Below are 24764 nucleotides of genomic sequence, written 5' to 3'. Positions count from 1 at the left end.
AAAGCATCCACAAATTCCTGCCAAACCGGGGGAGATGCATTTTCCTTTCTCGAAGATATCCAGTTATTATACCAAAGGACCGCTACATCCCGGAGTCTGTAAGATGCCAACTCTACAGATTCAGTATCGGAGGCATGAATAATTCTCAACGTTCTCAGCATCTCATCAATAAAACCTTGTGGGTCTTCATCCGGCTTTGACCCGAAAAACACTTGAGGATTTAAACTCATGAAATCATGGGCTCTAGCACTAGTCGCCCTGTCACCTGGACCCGTACTCTGCCTCTGTGCCTGAGCGGTAACTAGTTGGGTCAATAGCTGAATAGCTTCGGTCATTTGTTGACCCGAAGCGCCCGGTGGAGGAACTGGAGGCATAGGAGCCGGAGCTGAAGCCCCCTCTTGTTCTTCTAGGATAGGTGGAGTGTGAGAGGTATTGGATGGAGCCTCATTATTAGATTCACCTTCTTCTATATTTGTTGGAGGCTCCTTTTCCATCCGCCTTTCTGGCGTAGCCTTGCCCCTCTGGGCGGCTGTAGCTTTTCTCTTGGGCGGCATCACTGAAATCATAACGCACAATTAGGGAGGATAAAATCTTATAACATGGCTCTATGGCACGATCTAGTAAGAAGAAGAATGACCAATTTGTCACACCCTAATTTTCGATAGGGCATGATGGGCACCCGACCCTTACTTAGGGCCGAGCGAACTCGCCCCCACTCGTCATACTCATAATCATACTGGGCCCGCAAAACATGACACAAGCAGATAATGATTTTTTTTTTTTTGAAAACAAACATTCCTTTCATCTTTGTCAAATCAAATAAAGCTAGCATCGTATGAAATCTGTAAACATATGAAGTTCGTAACATAATGCAATAATACATCGGCTTACATAGCCGCTTATAAAACCGACATATCATACACACGACACCGTTCGCAAAGTCTCTACCATAACTTCGTACACCATACAAAAGCACTCGACTCCTAAAGACCGAGGAAATGGAGCTCGCCAATCCAATGAACATCTTCTGCTAACATCACCTACTCATCTGTATATACCGCGCGGCATGAAACGCAGCCCCCGAAGAAAGGGGGTCAAGACGAATATGTACTGAGCATGTAAAGCATGACATACAGAAAACGAAGTCATAACCGAATAAGGAGTACAGAACGTGAGCACAATAGCCAGAATACCAAAGTGCTTACATCTGACATACAAATCATACCTAAGAGATACAAAAGACAATTATGATAATCAGAATGCCAAAATGCTTCGCTTTCTTTTGAAAAACATTTCTTCATACATACGAAAAATCAAACACATCATATTTAGCCGACATTAACCGAATGCCGAGGAACGTACGGCCCGATCCATAAATAATACGATAATGCCGAGTAACGTACGGCCCGATCCATATATAATATAATAATGCCGAGGAACGTACGGCCCGATCCACATATAATATAATAGTTATAAACATACCGTACCCAGCCCTCTAGTGAGGGACTCGGTAAATCAAATCATATCGTCCTATTATCACATATCATATCACATATCATATCGTATCATCAGATCATCACATACCATATCATATCACATACGGTCCGTAATGGGACCCGACGGACAACGTAACGTGGTCGCCACTCCATCCGGGTGCCACAACACATCATACTTCAGAATATTGTATACCTCCGAACACATCATACTCCGTATCACATCATATATCATATCACATCATACTTCAGAAAACACATCATACTTCGGAATCACATCATACTTCGAAATAGTGCGCAAGATAATATACCGGCCCGGGACTCGACGAAAGAGGTAATAACAGAATGCACGAGCAGAATCATAGGAAATCATATGCAATGCCACACATTCACAAAGACTCAATAGATTAATCAAAACGGATTGTTATTTATAAGCCGAAACAGTAGTCAAATCAGATTTTCTTCCGAATATCACTCGGGAACATATCAAACCGAACTTCAGAAACCATAGTCACGTATCAAAATCATGTGCATAAAAATCCTTATTTCAGACTCAACCGATAAATAAGTAATCATACTCGAGGGTCGGAAAGATAGTCATATTAAATCCTTTCAAAAATAGGTCGTTAGAACCAAACATAGAAGGTTGCGGGACCCACGGACGAGCGTCAACCCAATCTGGGCCCGCCTATGAAAATCAAGGTCATTACTCGTCATGAAATCATTTGCGAAGATATCAAAGCGATTCGAGCCCTTTCTTGAAAGTTACGGGCGTTTGTAGTTTCGGAATCGTTTAGGAACAAAACTCTTTTGAAAACAAAACTTTTATGCAACTTTTGAAATTTAGTCATACAAAAGACATAAGGACCATAATTCGACTACATTAATAATACGAATATCAAGAACAATTAAGAATCGTTTACGAGCTTATCAAAGCAATCCGGTTCTCGTCCATGAAAGTTACGGACATTTTTAGACATAAGATCCTTTCGGAACAAACCGTTTACACAGCATTTCAAATCCAATCATATCAAAGACATACGGATCATAGCTTGACCATATTAAGGATTCCAACATCACAAAGCAAATATGAATCATAAACATGTTCGGATTTTACGAATAGAATTACCCCCGAAGCTCATAACATATCATAGCTTAGCCACATCTAAGACATGCCAAAAGAAGGAAAGGTAAGCTTTACATACCTTGATTGCTTCCTAAGCTAATCCAAACTCAAGTCTCGGCTTCTCAAAATCTACAACACGTCATTAGACACCAAACATTAGTCATAGGCACCTCTAATCCCATTTTAAGCTCGCACTTTATTTACGTAATTTAAGATTTCCGTAAATTCAACACCCCGAGAATTTAACTCGGCCAATTCTTCAACAACAATACCAATAACCATATAAATAACATCAATAACCAATTCAAAACGCATTCGAACATTAATAATTCTTCTCCACATATTCCAACAACTTTCCAATTGTTCATTACAATTACATACTTACAAACCAATATACAATCAAACTAACACTAATGCTCACATATTCAATTACCAATCCGAAGCCATTCAACCAATGTTCAAGAACTCTTTAAACAATTCACACAATATTTCCAACAATCCAACAAATGCTCCAATTCACCCGAAAACTGTCCCAAACCCGAGAACCACTTCCATAACACATTCCTAACTTCCGAATCAGGATTTACACCAACAATTCACACTCTAACAATGTCATTCTCATAAGTATAGGAATTACATTAAATGCACATAATCCTCCAAATCAAATTTATAACAATTACAACATCAATCTTGAGTCATTAAACTCTTATCGTCAACATAGAATTCACAACGACAACAACCAAAACACTAAAGAGAATTAATCCATTATTTGTCATGTAACATGAATTGAACATATAACTCACCTTGGATCATGTAGGAATGGACTTTAGATGAGAATACTCCACTTGGAGAAAATCCTACTTCAACACAAAAGGGTGTCTTGATCTCCACAAACCCTAGTGAGCATTCTTGCACTAGATTTTACTAATTCTTGGTGATTACTCCTTAATTACCCTTGGATATATGATAATATAATATGAGAATTTTTCTAGAACCTTCAAGATTTGGAGATAAAATAAAATCTGAAATTTTGGGGTGTGACTCGTTTATTTATAGCTGGAACTGGAATGTTCCAGCTAAGTGGTTCGATGAGCGGGTTGACGGTCACGTCGACGTGTCGACGGTCCATCGACTTGCTCCGTCGACCTGCTTCTGTAGATCAGAAGTTGTAGAGCCATATTGACGGCGGTGATCGACGGCCCGTCGATGTGTCGACGGTCCGTTGACATGTCTCGTTGATCAGTTTCTGTAGGATAGAATTCTCAGAACATAACAACGGCGCACGTTGACGGCCCGTCGACATAGTCGACGGTCCGTCAATAGTGTCTGGTGTCTGCAAATTTCCCCAAATCTGCTCTGCCTTTGTCGGTTCAATCCATTCAACTTCTAATCCTGTAATATACCTAGAATATCTGCTAGTACCTCCATGTACGGGGTAAGATACTTATCATCCTAATACTCGGGTACAAATCTCTATTTCAGGGCATACTCCACTAGGAAGCCGTAAGTTTTTCCTACCATGAAAATGAGAGGTGTAACATATCTCTTGATTGTGTTAAAGGATTTCTGACAGTCCTCCGTTCATTTAGTTGGATCATCTTTCTTGAGGAGTTTGAGAATTGGTTCTATGATTACTGTGGACTGAGCAATGAAGCGTCCAATGTAATTCAACCTTCCTAAGAAGCTCATGACCTCTTTCTTTGTTCTTGGAGGTTAGAGTTCTTGAATTGCTTTGATCTTTGTGGGATCCAACTCAATACCACGATGACTGACTATGAATCCTAGTAATTTCCCGGTAGGCACTCAAAATGCGCATTTTGCATGATACAACTTCAAGTCGTACTTGCAGAGTCTGTCGAAGAATTTTCTTAAGTGCTCAAGATGATCATCACCTACTCGAGACTTGATGATGACATTTTCCACATATACCTCAATCTCTCTATGCATCATATCATGAAAAATGGAGGTCATCGCCCTCATGTAAGTAGCGCCGGCATTCTTAATCCCAAAGGGCATTACCCAGTAATGGTATGCTCCCCATGGTATGATGAAGGCCATATTTTGAGCATTTTCTTCATCCATCAGTATCTGATGATAGCCCGCGTAACAATCCACAAAAGATTGCACCTCATGTTTGGCGCATTTATCAATGAGTATATGAATGTTCGGGAGTGGGAGATTATTCTTTGGGCTAGCGTGGTTAAGATCACGATAGTCCACACAAATCCTTATTTTTCAATCTTTCTTTGGTACCGAGACTATGTTTGCTAACCATGTCGGGTATGCTGTCACCTCAAGAACTCCCGACTGAATCTGTTTCTCTGCTTCTTCTTTGATTCAGATGCTGATATCAGGCTTTGGCTGCCTGATTTTCTATTTTACCAGGGAAAACCCTGATCGGCAAGCTATGGGCAACAATGTTCATACTCAAACCCGGCATATCGGCGTATGACCAAGCAAAAATATCTTCATACTCTTTCAACAAACTCCGATGCCCTTCTTTCTCAATTTCTGTCAAATGTACACTTATTCTAGTTTCATGAACTAACTCTTCCATTCCTAGATTAACTGCCTATGTTTCCTCTAGGTTTGGCATTGGTTTTTTCTCGTATTCCTCTTCGACACCTACCAACCTCTCTGGTTCAGTTATCTCTTCTTCTTGATCGTTGTTTTGTTCATCGTCGCTTTTTCTTGTTTCGTAACATGTCATGACATTATTTATGGCTTCTGTATTATTACCATAACACAAAATAACACGATTATCAATCAGGTAAAAGCAAAAATATGTATTTATACATAATTATATATATTTATATGGGTAAACTAAAGCAATTTTGTCTTATTGTAAACTTTGAGGCGTTTTCATTGAATTTTAAAAGAGCTATACAAACTGTGGTCTTGAATCAGAATGGAACATCAAGCCATTTCTGTTATTAAACAACACGTAATAAGAAACATGAAAAGGCGACAATCCGGGCCGCAAAGCCGACTTTCGCCTTTTTTTAAAAAATGTGCATTCTTTCTATCGAAGAGTGAACAGCGGGGTAGAAGTCCGTCCACTTGTTGTTTCCCCTAGCTCAGCTCGGCGAATCTCCAATGCTTCAAAGCATTCTTCAATGATGGCTGCGCATTCCTTTGCCCAAAACAACGTCCTTAAACCCTCTTCTAGATCTTTGTTGTTGTGACTCAATGGGCATGCTGTGAAGAACTGGTATAGATGAGGAAACGACTTTCTTATTTCAACGGGACCTCTTGGTCCATATTCTGCTTCTTTCTCTTCTACCTCACATGGCTCGTATCCAACCCCAAATTGATATTTCTCATTTTTTATACTCACTGGTTCTTTGATTCCTTGTAAGTTCTTTCCCAGACCTTTCTCGGGCTCAAACCCACTCCTTATCATAGTTGTAGCAACCGTTTTGTAGACCAGTGGATAGGAATATCTTTATCATCTCCCATATGGTTTATCATGGCTAGTTAAATAGTGTGAAAATCAGCACCAACTGGTGACTTCTCTATGACTGGTACAGAGTTGTCCGGATAGTTGTGGATACTTCCTTTACCGTGAATCACGACTTCTTGATCATCCCATATGAATTTAAGACACTGGTGTAGCGAAGATGCTGCAACTCCAGCGACGTGCAACCAGGGTCGTCCCAATAATAAGTTATAGCTTGTTTTGATATCCATGATGATGAACTCCACCATGAACTTTGCGGGACCCATTTGTATGTGTAGATCTATTTCTCCAATTGGGTTGCTGGTTGCACCATCATAAGCTTTTACATTCATTCGACTCTGGCGGATTTTGCCAACATCATACTCAAGTTGTTTCAAAGTCGTCATGTGTGGCATACATTCAACCCAAATTTCTCCATCAATCAAAGACTTGAGGGATAATCTTGTCGTGGTATTTGACTGTTATATGCAAGGCCTTATTGTGGGTCTTACCCTTTCTTAGCAATTCATCATCAGAAAATGATAGCCTATGCGCTCGTACAACATACCCTACAATCTCGACAAATATTTCACTTATAGTGCCGGCGGGTATTTGGACTTCATCCAAAGCTTTCATTAAGGCTAATCGATGTTGAGACGAACTGAGTAATAATCACATTACTGATATCCTGGCAGGAGTCTTATGCAGGTGCTCAACAATCGAATAATCCTTGACTAGCATTTGCCTCCAAAAGTTTTCAGCTCCGTCTTCAGTGATTGGTCTTTTCTGAGGGTTTTCGCGACGCGATGCTTCGAGCACAGGCTCTTCTGGAGCATAACATCTTCTAGACCTGGTCATACCCTGAACCACAACAGCTATCTCTTTTTCTTTATTGATCACTGTCAGATGCGGTGGTTTGATCACAAAGGGTGAATTCTCAATTGCTCGTGATGTTTTGAATATGAACGACTCGTTCTAATTTGAGCGACTATAGAGGGATATTTGAGCAGAGCATGAAGGGATCTTTCTTGGCTACAGCAGATGCCTCAAATTTCTTTGCCAAAGGGCTTAACAGTTCTTTTTGCTCTTGTAAAGACAATGAGGTGATAGTGCTTTCCAACCTTTGAATATCTGGATGAATTATCACAGTGCTCTCTTCCCATTCATCACCTCTTTCTATCATGTGAATTTGGTTCCCTCCATGTTTCGAAAGAGGATTTGTGTCTACATTTAGAGGTGTTGGTTCCAGGATAAGCTCATGATTGTCAATCATATCTTGTAGGTTTATGCAATATTCGGTGGTATGGACAACTTGGTTAGAATGATAGGCGCAAGTGAAATCCGTCGTATACCATCGATCTATGGAATTAGCAGGTTTTGGTGAAACAACACTCATTCGCCCAAAGATCTCTTAGTTTGGGAAACAAACTAGCCCTTGATTCTAGTAAAGGAGTGAATACTCTCAGAGGTTTCTTTTACGGTGCCTCATAGTTTGCTGGGGGAGACTGGTTCTGGAAAGTATGGTTTTGTGGAGCTTGGTTATTGGGTGCTGGCATTCGATACATTTGGTCGCGGAGCTCGGTTGCTAGGTGCTGGTATTTGGTAATTTGGTTGTGGAGCTTAGTATCCAGGTCATGTGTAGCACACAGACATTGGGCTATATTGGGGTGAAGTGGTTATATAGCTGGTTGGTGGAGGTGATTGGCAGTTATCTTGATTTTTGTGGGTTATTTCCCTTTCTCGGCTTTTTGGGCTAGTAGTTCTAGAAACATAGGCTATATCTTCTCTCTTCTTTTTGCCACCCATGGCACCAGATGCACCTGATCTGTTTAGTATACTAACAATCCTGCCGGTCTTGAGGCCATCTTTAATACCCTCCCCAGCGGCGACTAAATCTGCAGAGGAACTCCCTCTCATGGTTATTATTTTGTCAAAACAATCAGCTTCTTGGTACCGTATAAATGCAACTACTAGCTCAGCTTCAGTCATAGGTGGCTGCACATGTGCCACCTCATCTCTCTAGTGACTGGCATATTCTATATAAGTTTCAGTCGATTTCTGGCGAATTTTCTCTAAGGAGAAGTGATCAGGCATATTTTCAACATTGAAGCGGAATCTTTTCATAAATGAACTTGCCATCTCTTCCCATGTCTTCCATCGGCTAAAGTCTTGAGAGATAAACCATTCCATGGCTGTTCCTGACTGACTTTGACTAAACAACCTCATGAGCAAAGCTTCATTTCCGCCATTTCCAACCAACTGGTCACAATAAGCCCTCAAGTGGGCTCTGGGATTGCCCGACCCATTAAATTGATCAAATTTGGGAATTTTGATTCCTTACCGGCGGACCAGTGTCCGGATGTATGCACAAAACCCCGTGTGCACGTATGTATGCACAAATCAGAGTATCTTAGCCCCTCTTTCTTTTTAGAGCCATGTTCTAGTTCATCAATTTTCTTTCCCATCTCCTTCTCGATCTTGTCTATTCTTGCTTCAAAGAACATTTTCATGTTCTCCAGTTTTGGCAAAGAGTCAATATGGGTGACATGGTCTTGAAAAGTGACATTTGGTTGTACGGGATGGATCACAGGAGCTCCTGTTGCCCGAGGGGCTTGATAAGCATTTGTGTTTGTAGCGTGAGCAGGTGTTTGAAAAGCTGGGGTTTGGTGGGAGGAATTCCCCACATGGGTGGTATTTCGGCACAGTGGAGTTTGAAAAGTAGCCCCAGTCTGGGTTTGCGACAAATGGTCAGGAATTGGCAAGTCCAGATTTTGGAAAATGGATGGAGGTCTTCTAGTCTCAGCATTAGTAGCATTTTCCTTTTCGGCCCTCAGTCGGGCTGCTTCTTCTCTAGCTTCAGTCAATTGCCTCATCAGCAGGCTAACAATGTTATGCCTTGAACGTTTCACGTTGTTGTGCGATGTCTAAACTAATGCAGGTTGAGGGGTAGATGAGATCCCTACAAAGAAGAGGAGATATTTAATAATTCTAATTAAGATTCCGAAGACATTTAAGGCAAGGGAGGAAAGTTCGTCAAAATGAAACTTCACAGCAGTTCTGCGAAAAGAGGGGTTTGACGGTCGTTCTTTGTACCGTCGGATGGGTGACGCTTCGTCGATTGTGCCGTAGAATTGATTTAGCACAAATACCATTCGACGAAGTAGATCGACGCTCCGTCGATCAGTTCGACGGACCTTCCTTCTCACCGTAGTATGAAAGGAAACAAAAGTTGCTCACTGGAAATTTCACGACTTCGACGGTCAGATCGACGCTCCGTCGCTCGTACCGTATAATTGCCCGATGGGTCAGATTTTTTTAATATATGGACGACCGAAGCTCATTTTTTGTCTTCATCTATCATCTTCTCCAACCCTCTCCACACCTCTAGAAACTTCCCCAAACTATATCAACATAAACCCATGATAAATCACAGATTAAACACCAAAAACTAGTAGAATCAAGTGCAAGGATGTTCTCTAGGGCTAGTGGAAATCAAGAATTCCTTTGAAATTAAAGCTAGGGTTTTCTCCAAGTGAAGTATATTCATTCAAAGATCGTTCCTACACAATCAAAGATGAGTTTTATGCTCATTTCATGTTATTAAGAATATTGAGTGGTTGAAAGACGTGGATTGAGGCGGGAAGTAAAATATAGAGCTCAAATGTGAAAATAATGGTATTTTTGAATAGTGACTTGACTTGAATGATAGTTCTTGACATGTCATGGGTATAATCTTGTTATGAATGATATTAAGGATGTTAAGGAAGCATTACATGTGAATGAATACGATGTTAGGTGGTAACTATGGTTATGGATGACTTTGAGAGGGAATTTTGAGAATTGAATAATGTCTAGCTTAACAAAGTTTATTTATTATGATATTATGAATGTTGTTATTGATGTTTGGGAGTTTTTATATTATATGGAGAAGATTGTAGAAACAAAGGAAGTGCTGCCAATTTTGTTAGCCTTTAGTCGCCTTAGCTTAGCTTCAAATATGTTTCCGGGTATATAATCTTAGTACGAATTCTCTTAAATGTAGAATCGTGGACTTAGAAGGAAGCGTTTAGTCGGCAAAGTTAGAGAGACGTAAAGGTATGTGAGGATAATCCCTTTCTTTCAAAGGCACGACTCTTATTTTGTGATTCCTTTTCTACATTCCCATGATCTTCTTACATCCTAAAAGATGAAGGTTAAAGGTTCTTAAGGGCTTCTTATGAGATAGAGATGAGATATGTTCCATGATAATGACGATGATAATGATGCTATGATGAGCTCGATATTCTTATTTTTATGATTCCATTGATGTTGCTTCTTGTTATTAGTCTCACCTCATGTTACTAGTTCCTTCAGGGTGAGACATGACGATCATGACTATTTCATAACATAATCGGAGGTTACCGACCTTACATCACTCGGATAGAGTTGTAGCTCTCACTTGGGCTCTCATGCATACTTATGTTATTTTTATGTTTAATCACACGGTGCCTACATGGCCAGGCAGTATAACACCGCGCCGCCCTATAGGCGACCGGGCAGACACACCACTGCAGTGGGCAGCTGACACCCCAGGCGTGGGAGGCCTGGACGCGGGCTAATGATGATCACACCGTACCTATATGGTCGGGCAGCTAATATATGTATGATATGATATTGTTTTATTATAAAAGTTAGCATGCATGACTCCACCTTAGGAGGCAACCAGTTGCAGGTTTGCTTCTCGCTTTATGTTTCTTTATGTCTTTATTATGCTGTTGTACATGTCTTACATATTCAGTACATTATTCGTACTGACATCCTTTCTTTATGGACATTGTGTTCATGCCCATAGGTAGACAGGGAGACGGCGTAGACACTTAGGAGTTTGTACAGCGAATTTACAGGAGCACTCTACTACTCCGGAGTCACCATTTCTTGGTATATTCTTTTGCGTACATGTTAGGGCATGGCGGGGTCCTGTCCCGTCCTTACGATTCTGGTATTCCAGTTAGAGTCTTGTAGATACTTATGTGTGGGTTGTAGATGCTATGTGATCATCTTCATTGTATATTCTATACATCATTTTGTAACCTCGAGGGCTTATGTCTATTCATGTTTTGGGGCATATTGACGACCGTTTTACACTAAATCTTGTGTTGAGAATGATGTATGCCCAGGTTCAGGATAATGGATAGCATGATGAGTAATTCTCGGTAGTCAGCTCCGGGTACCCGTCATGGCCCACTAGTTGGGTCGTGACAAAAGTGGTATCTGACTAGCTCCGTCCTAGGGTGTGTTTACGAGCCGTGTCCATTAGAGTCTTGTTTATGGGTGTGAAGCACGCCACACTTATAAACAAGAGGCTGTGGGGCATTTAGGAATAATGACCATCTTTCTTCTTCTTAGATCATGCGGTAGAGCCATGTTATAAGATATTTTTATTCCCTAATTGTGCGTTATGGTTTCAGCGATGCCGGTTAAGAGAAAAGCAATGGCCGCCCAGAAGGGCAAGACTGTGACAGGAAGGCGGGTTGAACCGGAGCACCGGCCAATATAAAAGAGGGTGAGTCCCACAATGAGGCTCCATCTCATACCTCTCACACTCCGCCTGTTTCGGAGGAGCATGAAGGGGCTCCAGCTCCAGCTCCAGCTCCAATGCCTTAAGTTCCTCCATCGGGTGCTTCGTGTCAGCAGATGACCGAGGTTATCCAGTTGTTGACATAGCTAGTTGCCGCCCAGGCTCAGTGGCAGAGTGCGAGTCCGGGTGATAGAGCCACTAGCGCCAGAGCCCATGATTTTATGAGTTTGAACCCGCCCGAATTTTTCGAGTCAAAGCAGGATAAAGACCCACAGGGTTTTATAGACGAGATGTTGAGGACGCTGAGGATTATACATGCTTCTGATACTGAGTCAGTGGAGTTAGAGTCCTATAAACTGCGGGATGTCTCCGTTTTATGGTATAATAATTGGATATCTTCGAGGAAGGAAAATGCACCTCCACCAATTTGGCAGGAATTCGTAGATGCTTTCATCCGCCATTATTTGCCACCGGAGGTCCGTCGGGCTCGAGCTGATAAGTTTCTGAATCTAGCTCGAGAATATAGTCTTCATTTCAATTCATTGGCCCGGTATGCTTCGACCATGGTGGCTGATATGGGAGACCGAGTACATCGATTTGTGAGTGGCTTAGGGCTACATTTGATCAAAGACTGCTTGATAGATTCATTACAATAGTGGATGGACATCTCCGTATTCGAGCCCGCGAGAATTTAGAAAAGAACGACAACGCAAAGAGGTGAGCGCGATATTGACGGAGGGCGAACGAGAGGCCGGATGCGGTGCTAGTAGTAAGTATAGAGGGGGTCAACAGCAATAATATTCCAGTTATTCAGGCCAGTCTGCGACTAGTGCACCTCCTCGGTTTGCGAGTAGGAGATTTAACCGACTCATTTATTCAGGATAAGGTCAGAGCTTGAGAGTTTTGGGTTCCCAGTTTGGAGGTGATCCTAGTCATAGGAGACCACCATTGCCACGATGCAGCCAGTACGGTAGATTTCATTTGGGTCCGTGTCGCCGAGGCTCCGATGCTTGTTATGTATGTGGTCAGGTTGGGCACATAATGCGTGATTATCCATCGATGGGTGGTAGAGTTGGGGCCCAGCCTCCAGGATTAGCAACCGACTCTTCTTCATCCGTGCGCCCCGTGAGCGGCACCCCCAGGGCTTCGGTGGCGGCGCGTGGTAGGGGCGAGGCAGGGGTAGTATCCGATTCGGGGGCCCCGAGCCCCGTATTTATTCTTTAGCCGGACGACAGGATCTTGAGTCCTCCCCTGATGTGGTTACAGGTATACTATCCATATTCTTTCATGATGTTTATGTATTGATTGATACGGTTCTACGTTGTCTTATATCACTCCTTACATTGCTGGCCGTATTGGGGTAAAACTCGAGCCAATTAAACCTTTCGAGGTATTAACTCCGGTCGGTGATCCAGTAATAGCTAGACAAGTATACAAAAATTGTGTGATTGTGGCATGTGATCGCCAAACTACAACTGATTTGATTGAACTAGAAATGCTGGATTTTGATGTGATTATGGGCATGGATTGGTTGGAGCTTCTTGTTATGCTAATGTGGATTGTAGAATGAAAATAGATCGGTTCCAATTTTCAGGAGAACCGATGCTTGAATGGAAGGGTAACACAGCATCCCCAAGAGGTAGGTTTATTTCCTACCTTAAGGCAAGGAAGATGATCGCTAAAGGCTATATTTATTATCTAGCCCGAGTTCATGACATCGAAGCACAGCTGCCGACTTTTCAATCTGTCCCGGTAGTAAATAAGTTTCCAGATGTATTTCCAGATGAACTTCCAGGTCTTCCAACAGAACGGGAAATTGATTTTACTATTGATGCGCTGCCGGACACCGAGTATATATCTATACCTCCCCCGAATGGCTCTTGTTTGTAAAGAAGAAAGACGACTCGCAGGGCATTGAAAGAGCTAAAGGCACAATTGAAAGATTTGCTCAAGAAGGAATTTTTTAGGCCTAGCCCGTCCCCATGGGGAGCATCTGATGCTCTTAGCTGTAAATCTATGGGTAGCCTATGTGAAGTTCAGGCGAAGAAGAAAGAATTAGTCTATGAGCTCCACTAGTTAGCTCGCCTAGGAGTTCGTTTAATCGGTTCAGGCAATGCAGGAGTTGCTGTTCATAACCCAACTATTTCATCCTTAGATATAGAGGTGAGAAAGCGCTAATATGAAGATCCCCAATTGAGTCACTATAGAGATGTATTTCTTGAGAAAGAGAAGTCGCCATTTGAGGTTTACCAGATGGAGTTCTTAGGTATCGAGGCAGGCTGTGCGTGCCAGATGTGGTAGGACTACGTCGTCAGATTCTGGAAGAAGCTCATTACTCCCGTTATTCTATTCACCCAGAAGCGACAAATATGTACCATGATCTTAAGTTAATGTATTGGTGGGATGGAATAAAGAAAGATATAGCAAAATCTGTAGCTCAATGCTCAAATTGCCAACAAGTGAAAATTGAGCGTCAAAAGCAAGGAGGATTGTTACAAACCATGGAAATTCCAACCTAGAAATGGGAAGTGATCAACATGGATTTCATTTTAGGTTTTCCTCGTTCCCAGTGTAAGTATGACTCCATATGGGTGATTGTTGATAGACTCACGAAATCAGCTCATTTTCTTCCATTCAGAACCACATATTCAGCAGAAGATTATGCAAGGTCATATCTTAAGCAGATAGTGCGACTTCATGGTGTCCCAGCATCTATTATCACAGATAGAGGAGCATAATTTACTACTAAATTCTGGAAGTCTTTCCAAGAAGGTTTGGGAACTCAAGTGAGACTCAACACAATATTTCATCCACAAACTGATGGGCAAGCCGAACGCACAATTCAGACCATGGAGGATATGTTGCGGGAATGTACATTAGATTTTGGAGGCAATTGGGATGAACATCAACCACTTATTGAATTCGCATATAACAACAGTTATTATTCTAGCATTCAAATGGCTCCGTATGAAGCTTTATATGGGCGGAAATGTAGATCGTCAATCGGATGGTTTGAAGTAGGGAAAACGCAACTAATAGGCCCAGAATTAATCCAGCAAGTAGTTGAAAAGGTTAAGCTTATTCGAGATCAGTTGTTGACAGCCTAGAGCCGCCAGAAGTCTTATGCGGACAACCATCGATGAAACTTAGAATTCTAGGTCAATGACTGGGTATTTCTAAAAGTGTCGCCAATGAAGGGTGTGATTAGGTTTGGCAAGAAGGGCAAGCTCAGCCCCCGATATATTGGGCCTTATAATATTATACGCAAAGTGAGCCAAGTAGCTTAAGAATTGGACTTACCTCCAGAAATTGAGTCAGTTCATCCAGTTTTCCATGTATCGATGCTCCATAAATGTGTTGGAGATCCTTCCAGAATCGTACCAGTAGATGATGTTTAAATCACCGAGAAGTTGGCTTATGAAGAAGTACCTATTGCCATACTAGACAGGCAGGTATGAAAACTCAGAACTAATGATGTAGCTTCAGTAAAGGTTCCGTGGAGGAACAATAATAGAGAAAAAATGACTTGGGAAGCGGAAGAAGATATGAAGTCCAACTATTCGCATTTGTTTCCACCCCCAGAAGAGGCTCAAGATGAGCCACCATTGTCCCCAGGTATGAGATTCTTTTTTTATTCATTTTCGGGTCGTGTGTGGCCATGTTTCTTGCTGTGATATTGTGGCCCTGTGTGGCAATGTTATTTTGGGGTTACTGTGACGGGATGGTAGTGCTATGTCATAGGGGAAACTCTGCCGAAATTTTTATAAAAATTCCCGGGAACTTAACATTCGGGGACGAATGTTCTAAAGGGGGGGGGGGGGGGGGAGAATGTTACGCCTTGGACGTTTCACGAATGTTCTTAAGGGGGGAGAATATTAGGCCTTGGACGTTTCACGTTGTTGTGCGGTGATTAAACTAACGCAAGTTAAGGTGTACACGCGATCCCTACAAAGAAGAGGAGATATTTAATAATTCTAATTAAGATTCCGAAGACATTTGAGGCAAGGGAGGAAAGTTCGTCAAAATGAAACTTCACTGCAGTTCTGCGAAAAGGGAGGGTTCGACGGCCGTTCTTTGTACTGTCGGATAGGTCGACGCTTCGTCGGTTGTGCCGTAGAATTGATTTAGAGCAAAGACCATTCGACGGAGAAGATCGTCGCTCCATCGATCAGTTCGACGGACCGTCCTTCTCATCGTAGAATGAAAGGAAACAAAAGTTGCTCACTGAAAATTTCATGACTTCGACGGTCAGATCGACGCTTCGTCGATCAGATCGACGCTTTGTCATTCGTACCGTATAATTGCCCGACGGGTGGATTTTTTTTATATATGGACGCCCCAAGCTCATTTTCTTTCTTCATCTATCATCTTCTCCAACCCTCTCCACACCTCTAAAACCTTACCCATACTATATCAACATAAACCCATGATAAATAAAAGATTAAACACCAAAAACTAGTAGAATCAAGTTCAAGGATGTTCTCTAGGGCTTGTGGAAATCAAGAATTCCTTTGATATTAAAGCTAGGGTTTTCTCCAAGTGAAGTATCTTCATTCAAAGATTTTTCCTACAAAATCAAAGGTGAGTTTTATGCTCATTTCATGTTATTAAGAATATAGAGTGGTTGAAAGACGTGGATTGAGGAGGGAAGTAGAATATGCAGCTCAAATGTGAAAATAATAGGATTTTTGAATAGTGACTTGACTTGAATGACAGTTCTTGACATGTCATGGGTATAATATTGTTATGAATGATATCAAGGATGTTAAGGAAGCATTACATGTGAATGAATACGATGTTGGGTGGTAACTATGGTTATGGATGACTTTAAGAGGGAATTTTGAGAATTGAATAATGTCTATCTTAACAAAGTTTATTAATTATGATATTATGAATGTTGTTATTGATGTTTGGGAGTTGTTATATTATATGGAGAAAATTGTAGAAACAAAGGCATTGCTGCCCAATTTTCATTAGCCCTTCGTCGCCTTAGGTTAGCTTCAAATATGTTTTCGGGTATTTAATCTTAGTAAGAATTCTCTTGAATGTAGAATCATGGACTTGGAGGGAAGCGTTTAGTCGGCAAAGTTAGATAGACGTAAAGGTATGTAAGGCTAGTCCCTTTCTTTCAAAGGCACGACTCTTATTTTGTGATTTCTTTTCTACATTCCCATGATCTTCTTACATCCTAAAAGATGAAGGTTAAAGGTTCTTAAGGGCTTCTTATGAGATAGAGATGAGATATGTTCCATGATAATGACGATGATAATGATGCTATGATGAGCTCGATATTCTTATTTTTATGATTTCATTGATGTTGCTTCTTGTTGTTAGTCTCACCTCATGTTACTAGTTCCTTCAGGGTGAGACATGACGATCATGACTATTCCATAACATAATCGGAGGTTACCGACCTTACGTCACTCCGATAGAGTTGTAGCTTTCACTTGGGCTCTCATGCATACTTATGTTATTTTTATGTTTGATCACATCATGCCTACATGGTCAGGCAGTATAACACCGCGTCGCCCTATAGGCGGCCGGGCAGACACACCACTGCAGTGGGTGGCTGACACCCCAGACGCGGGCTAATGATGATCACACCGTACCTATATGGTCGCGCAACTTATATATGTATGATATGATATTGTTTTATTATAAAAGTTAGCATGCATGACTCTGCCTTAAGAGGCAACCAGTTACAGGTTTGCTCCTCCCTTTATGTTTCTTTATGTCTTTGTTATGTTGTTGTACATGCCTTACATACTCAGTACATTATTCGTACTGACGTCCTTTCTTTATGGACGTTGTGTTCATGGCCACAGGTAGACAGGGAGACGGCGTAGACACTTAGGAGTTTGTACAGGAAATTTGCAGGAGCACTCCACTACTCCGGAGTCACCATTTCTTGGTATATTATTTTGTGTACATGTTAGGGCATGGCGGGGTCTTGTCCCGTCCTTATGATTCCGGTATTCCAGTTAGAGGCTCGTAGATACTTATGTGTGGGTTGTAGATGCTATGTGATCATCTTCATTGTATATTATGTACATTATTTTGTACCCTCGAGGGCTTATGTCTATTCATGTTTTGGGACATATTGACGACCGTTTTACGCTAAATCTTGTGTTGAGAATGATGTATGCCCAGGTTCAGGATGATGGATTGCATGATGTGTGGTGCTCGATAGTCAGCTCCGGGTACCCGTCATGGCCCACTAGTTTGGTCGTGACAAACAACCTCTTCCAAAGGCATTCCAGTTATGTCGGCTGTCGGGGTACCCTCGACTAAAGCAATTCTGTTTGGTGGCGGAGTTTCAGGCATGTTTTCTTCTTGAGGGTTTAAGGACGCTGCGGCAGCTTTTGATCAGGTAACTGGCGCCAGTGAATCGACCCCTATCTGTAAGTGAAAACAACTCAAAAGCTCTCAAGTTAGTGTTAGGTTTAAGCACGAAACACAGGATATCACGTTGTTTGCAGTTTATAGCACATAGATTCATATATTTTATTTCAACTCTTGATTGATTCACATTTCAAGGTATTTTGGTCTTTTGTGTTTTTGGGAATATTTATTTTTGGTAAGTGGACTTTATGGTTGATTTGATTCTACCCGTCGTGTACTAAGGGGGATTTTAATTTTTATTATAAAAGGATCGAGTCTTAGATATACTGCCTACGTATCCCACTAAAGGGAAATCAGGTCCATTCGTAGTTCAGGCATACACAGAAAAAGGTTTTTTCCTATGCTACCCGAAACTTAGTTTTCTACCCAGACTAGGCCTTAAGTAGGCTTCCCACGTATCCCCAATGGGACATCAGGTCGGCGTGGTTCCTTTTACATAAAAAGGGAGAGGGATATCCTATCTCATTGAAAGCAGTAAAGGGATACTTATGTTTTCTACCTAACCATACTAAGCAAGTCTTCATTGTCTTCTTCATCTTCATCTTCTATCCTTGTCTTCCCGCGACGATCTAAACATGGCCTTTATTCATGAGGCGTTCCAGTTCGAGCTTGAAATCCACACATTCCTCAATGTCGTGGCTAGGGCAGCCATGGTGATACATGCAAACCCTTTTTCTTAGGGATCCTGGGTGACCCTGATAGGTTTGTGGCACTGCTCTTATTTTCTTCATGCTACACAGTAGGAAATGAATCCTGGCATATGACTCCTCGAATTTAGAGAAGTCGTTTCTCTAGAACCTAACCTTTGATATCTCTTCTGGATGATTTCTTCCTTGGTCATGGGTCAGGAAAGAGTAGGGCCCCCATAGTTGGCTAATTCTCCCTTGGTCAATCCATTGGATAATCTTCCTTTCCAATGCTCCACACTCATTGGTTGTATGGCCTGACTGACTTCGGTAGTAGAGGCATTTCCCGTAAATCATAGAAGAAGCACATGGCGACAATAGATTTGGGCTTTGCGCATACACTCCAAAACTTCCCAAAGTCTCCAAGAGTTGTTGTTTGGACAATTCTACTAGCTTACCCCAATTGTGTGATCTTGTGCCCTTAAGACTAATTGTTCACGAAACTGGAGGTTCCTCTAGCTGCGATTCGCGCGAGTCTCCGTAGATTTTCATATTGGGGATAAGCAGTTCATCATTTCCATAAGGTATGGGGTCATGCCCTTCTTGTTGGCTGAGCAGAACATAACTCCCAAGTGGTGCTTCTGGTACTTTTCCCCGTTTTACCTGATTGGCAGGGTGCTACTTAGTTAGTTTTTTAACATAAGCTAGGCGCGTTTCTGCTTCTTTCATTTTCTCATTGGCCGCCTTAGTGGTTTGGACAGCTTCTTTCATTCTAGCAGTGGCCAGGGCCATTCTATCGTCCCATTGACGATTTTTCTCACTTGTCACTTCTATGTCCTCATCATTACTGACTAGGTTGACATAAGGAGAAGACGTAGGCATGCTTTCTGGAGTCTCCATTTCCTATTAGCAAATCAACCTTTTAAAAGTGGAGCTAATTTTGGTTTTAGGGGTTGTGTTTTCTTTGTTTTTCTTTTAGGTAGTGTCCGGAATGTGGACCAATAAAGAGTTTAACAATATATATGATTTTCACACAAAGGAGTTATATCAAACAAGTATTTAGACAATACATAATTCGCTTTCCTGTACCTCGTTGGTCCGAGGCTACTAGCATATGAAGCAGAATTGTGCCATATGTAAAACAAATCTATTGTTCCCAAAAAATAAAAATCCCAGTATTTTTCATTAATAGTATTTTCCTGAGTGGGATTACAAGGCTTTTAAAGTAAATGCAATAATAAAAAAAAAAAGTCCACTCCACGGATAGAAATCTGCTCTCTATCATCTCGTGCCTTCTTGGCCCTTCGAAGGGTGGTCTGAATGGCTACATGGGCTGGCATCAATGCTGTCCCAATCCATTGACCCCTCTGATCATCAGTCAATGACGTCCCTGTATCTATGGCTCTTTTAACAAAAGTGTCGAGCCATTACAAGCTCTTCAATGAGATATTTGCCTCGTCTGTCAAACTCTTAATCATCTCTTGATCATATTCTGTTTTTGTTTGATGAACCATTTCTCTTCCTTCAATTCGTCGTTTCATTCTTCTAACCTAAATTGGATTCACGACTTCCCTATCCTCGGGAAATTTGTATAGATACGATCTTGGAGCGGCAGTACCAGCTATCTCAGCCCTAAGCCACTCGTAGTAGTTTTCATCATCACTTGGATTATTTGGATCTTTATCCAACTTATCTTCTTTTATCACATTCTTCCAATCTTTCTGAGCATCTTTTATACCTTCGATACGACCTTATTCATAATCTCGTACAAACTCTCCCATATTACCCACATTCAGAATAACCTATCTCATGTCAAACTGTCTAAATACTCTCAATGGTGCGTAGGGTCTGATTCCCCTAATGCACATAAGCGGTAGATATGGACACCTACGGCTCATAACACAAACAACCTTGGAATGAAAATCAGGTACCCTCCACCTGATATGTTCTTCTCTTAGTCTGGAAAAGATGTGAGCCCATCCTCTTTTATCTTAGGCCCCACAAGGCATAGCAGCAACTCCCAAATCATCCTCTCTCAGGGCCGGATCTCGACGGGTAGATAAACCGCTCTTATTTAAATGCTTAGGTATGCACTATTGGACTAAGAGGTTGCAACCCTAGAAATAATAATAACAGTTGTGGCACTTTCCCAAAGCTCGGTATATTTCTAAAAAGATAGTAGGGATGATGTCAAAATATTTGGTAAGCCCATTCATTGTAACTCCCCTAAGAACAGCATGGGCAACAAAGACAACTCGAGTGTCAATAGCTAGGGAGGCATTTAGTGAAAATACCATAGTTCCTAATAGGAATGTGATAAAGGCTAGAGTTTGGTTAGCCTCCCAGGACTGCAGTGAAGAAAACTCAAGGATGTGGTTTTCGTACCCCTATTTGGATGAATACCTCCCATATAACTCTCTAAAGGCTGTAGTGTGTCCCTGTGCCCAATCGGCTTTGTTGACAAGAACATGTCTTTGATTTCTTTTGGGGTAGGTTTGTGAGGGATAAGGATATTTTGAGCTAACTTCTTTTTGGATCTGTTAGCACTTCCTACGCTTTCCAAGACATATCTAATCTCTTCTAAAGTGGGAGTCATCTCTACTTCTCCAAATTTGAACATCATTCTGTCGTTGTCCCGATAACCAGTAATAATCTCTAGAAGACTCGGATCCTCAGTTATATCCATCAACGAAGGTAGATGCCCTATACAACCCTTTATCTCTTTCTTCTGATCATTAGTCAAACCTTCCCACCACATCACTAAACCCGGTGGTGGACCCACAACCATATCAAACGCACATCGGGAGACATCTCGCAAAAGACAACATCGTTAGTTCCCCGCCCCCGAACAAAGTGAATTTATTTCACACATGGCACAATAAGGCTTCCAAATAGCAAATGGTGGGATGCAGTGTCTTCAGGTTTTTACACCATCGAACACAGTAAATTATCTTTCCTGCCCGATTCAGGTAGGTCTGAGATACCCAAACCGGTCTATGGTCAGCATGTGCTATATCAGTAGGGATTTGGCTTCGCTCTACGCTACTTATTCTAGAGTCATTTTTCAAGCAAATGACACAGGTTACCCAAGCGGACAAAATAGGGGTGGGCTCTCTAAGGCTGTGGGATGACCGCATGCCCACTAGACCATAGAGACCTCCAAAGAATATATCAAAAGGTTTCTTAGTGAAGGTATGACCGCAGCTCATCCCGCGTCGTCACCATTAGAAAAATGTAAAATAAATGCCAGGAGTGACAGAGTATGCATATATGAATGACAGTTATATTTCGCGAAAATTAAAACACATAAACAATTTATATCACTAAAACAATTTATATCATACAAACACACAAATTATTGGAACCCTTATGGTTAGAACCGTAAATTTTCCCCAGCGGAATCGCCATCTGTGGCAGTTCGTATTTTTTCCGATTCGCATTTGCACTTGCCTCATTTAAAAAGGAAAGTGTCCCAGGGAAGTACGATTGTCAACCGTACCGGGAAAAAGGAAATATATACCTCTACGTGATGGTGCTCTAAATGGATATTGTTTAGAGTCGCCACCTAATTTTTAGGAAATTAGGAAAACCAGCTCGAAAAGGGTTCATTCAAAACGGTTAAATTTTAAAAGAAACCTAATCTAACCAAAGTTCGGGTAAGGGTTCTGGTGATCCCCCGGGGAAGGTGTTAGGCACCCCTGTATTAAGGATCCGTAAAATATGATTGACCTACGGGTTCTAATAGTATGCCTTTGTAGATATGAATTGTTTATGGTATTGTTTCAGCTTATATTTCCACAACGAAAAAATTTGGTCATTCATGTGAGATATATCATGTTTCAAGAAACGAAAATGGTAAAATTTTTCTCAAATTTGGGCGTTTGGGGTGTCGGACTAGAACACTTAGGTTAATACCCGAAGGCTCTTAACCTAAGTAGGACTCTACATAAGTTCACCCAAAAGAGTTTTGAAAAAATATTTTTAAAGTATAGAAAATTGTTTTAGGAAAATAATTTTAGGTATACTATTATAGTCCGTATATTAATCGTATTCTACATATATAGTCCATTTTATTCTATTTTTTCAAGTTTTAGCCAAGTTTTATCTTTTAGTCTAAGTCTAAATAATCACGATTAGTCCCATAAGTTCTGAATATTAATCCAAATCAGTCCATATGTCAAAGTCCACAGGCTTCATAAATATTCAATTTGGTCCTTAATTTAAAAAAAATCAGCATTTTTAGTCCTGCTATCCAAATCAGCCCCAAGTTTGCATTAATGCCTCAAAATTAGTCTTAAATTTGTAGCAAATTCATTTTTTGGCGACTTTAAAATGCGACAATCTCATAAGGGCTCCAATTGACACAATAATTACGTAAATAAATATTTAAAGTACACAATTAATGGAGATAAAGAGTTTGGGCCGACCAAGCCCCAAAGGAAAGTTTTTATGCAATCGGTTTTGCCTTAAATCCAACATATGCTCCATTTTGCTCCAAGAGAAAGGTTGACTCGATCCAGGTACGTTAGTGGGCCCCCTTGGGACCCACCAATGGGTTTGGACGGACAAAGGCACAAATGAGTATACAAGACATTAGAATACACTCATAAATTATACTAACTAAAAATTAAAGCCTAGAATAATTATTACATAGCGAAAAATGAATTATAACATTATTGGGCCAAGCCCATTTATTAAAACTGACAGCAGTAGATAATCAGATGGCCCAAGTAAAAATAGACCAAAAATAGTAGTAATACTATGCCAAGCATGGAAACCCGGATAACTGGCTCGGGCCCAAGCCATTTTCCTAAGTGTCAAGAGGGTGGTATACATGATATGCCACTGGTATATTACCCCCATTTTTCTCAAATTTTTTCTAAGTGTCAAAAGTCATGATATACATCAAGAATACATTCAGTGGAGAGCAAAACCTTATTAGCATACCCTCTAGATATACTTGATATACATCCCACTTAATCATTTCAATTCCCAGGAATCAAAACTAGAACAGGACCTCCAAAAATTTCATTTTTTAACCCAAATTTTGAACTTCTAATTGGTTTTAAAGGCATAGGAGGTCTCTGAAGGTTAACAAGACTAATCAATGGTCCACAACACTCAAAGAAGCTACTACAGTTCATTTGGATTCAATCTAAGGTCTCAGCACTTATCCCAGGATGCAAACAGAGGTCTAGGGAGGTGTCAAGTTATAAACCAAGTTGGATAAAGTATTAGGAATTTACAAGTAACACAGAAGCCACAACAGTAGGAACATAGAAACCATAGAAGATTTATGGTGATAGAGGGCAAACAACAACAATGCACAGAGAGGATAGGGGAAGATCATGTCACACCAAGTCAAAGAAGACTTGGTCCACAACACTTAAAGAAGCTACTACAGTTCATTTGGATTCAATCTAAGGTCTCAGCACTTATCCCAGGATGCAAACAGAGGACTAAGGAGGTATCAAGTTATAAACCAAGTTGGATAAAGTATTAGGAATTTACAAGTAACACAGAAGCCATAACAGTAGGAACATAGAAACCATATAATATTTATGGTGATAGAGGGCAAACAACAACAATGCACAGAGAGGATAGGGGAAGATCATTTCACACCAAGTCAAAGAAGCAAATAAGAAAATGCATAGGTCCTACACTGGTTCCCAAAAATGAAGCTAGCAAATGCACACAAAATCTGGGCCACTTGAACTCTTCTAGGATCAAAATAGACTACAAATCTCACAGTTTTCATGTTTTAACTAATTTTTCCCCTAGACAGTCTCAAATTCATTGGACAAGGTTAGGACAGATCATTTTTTAAGCTCTGGTTTTAATCCCTTATTAAGTTGCAAAGGTCACAAATGATCACTTAGAATCACTTTAGCATATACTCGTCTTATAGGAAACATTGCAGAGCTTCAACATGACAGTTTTAACTTAGTTTCAATCCCAGAATTCAAGCAGATAGGTCCAAACACCAATGCAGGATCAAGCAAGATTCTTATTGAACACACAGAGTAATCAAGACAGGAATCAACAACAAAGTTTTGATCCATTTTAAACTAGTTGTAACCTTAAACAAATTCGAACACCAGGTAAACAAGTCTGCAAGTTT

This window comes from Lycium ferocissimum, chromosome 6, assembly GCF_029784015.1.
Source record: "Lycium ferocissimum isolate CSIRO_LF1 chromosome 6, AGI_CSIRO_Lferr_CH_V1, whole genome shotgun sequence".
Classification (NCBI taxonomy): Eukaryota; Viridiplantae; Streptophyta; class Magnoliopsida; order Solanales; family Solanaceae; genus Lycium; species Lycium ferocissimum.
The sequence above is the reverse complement of the archived record's forward strand: the minus strand, read 5'-3'. Positions refer to the sequence as shown.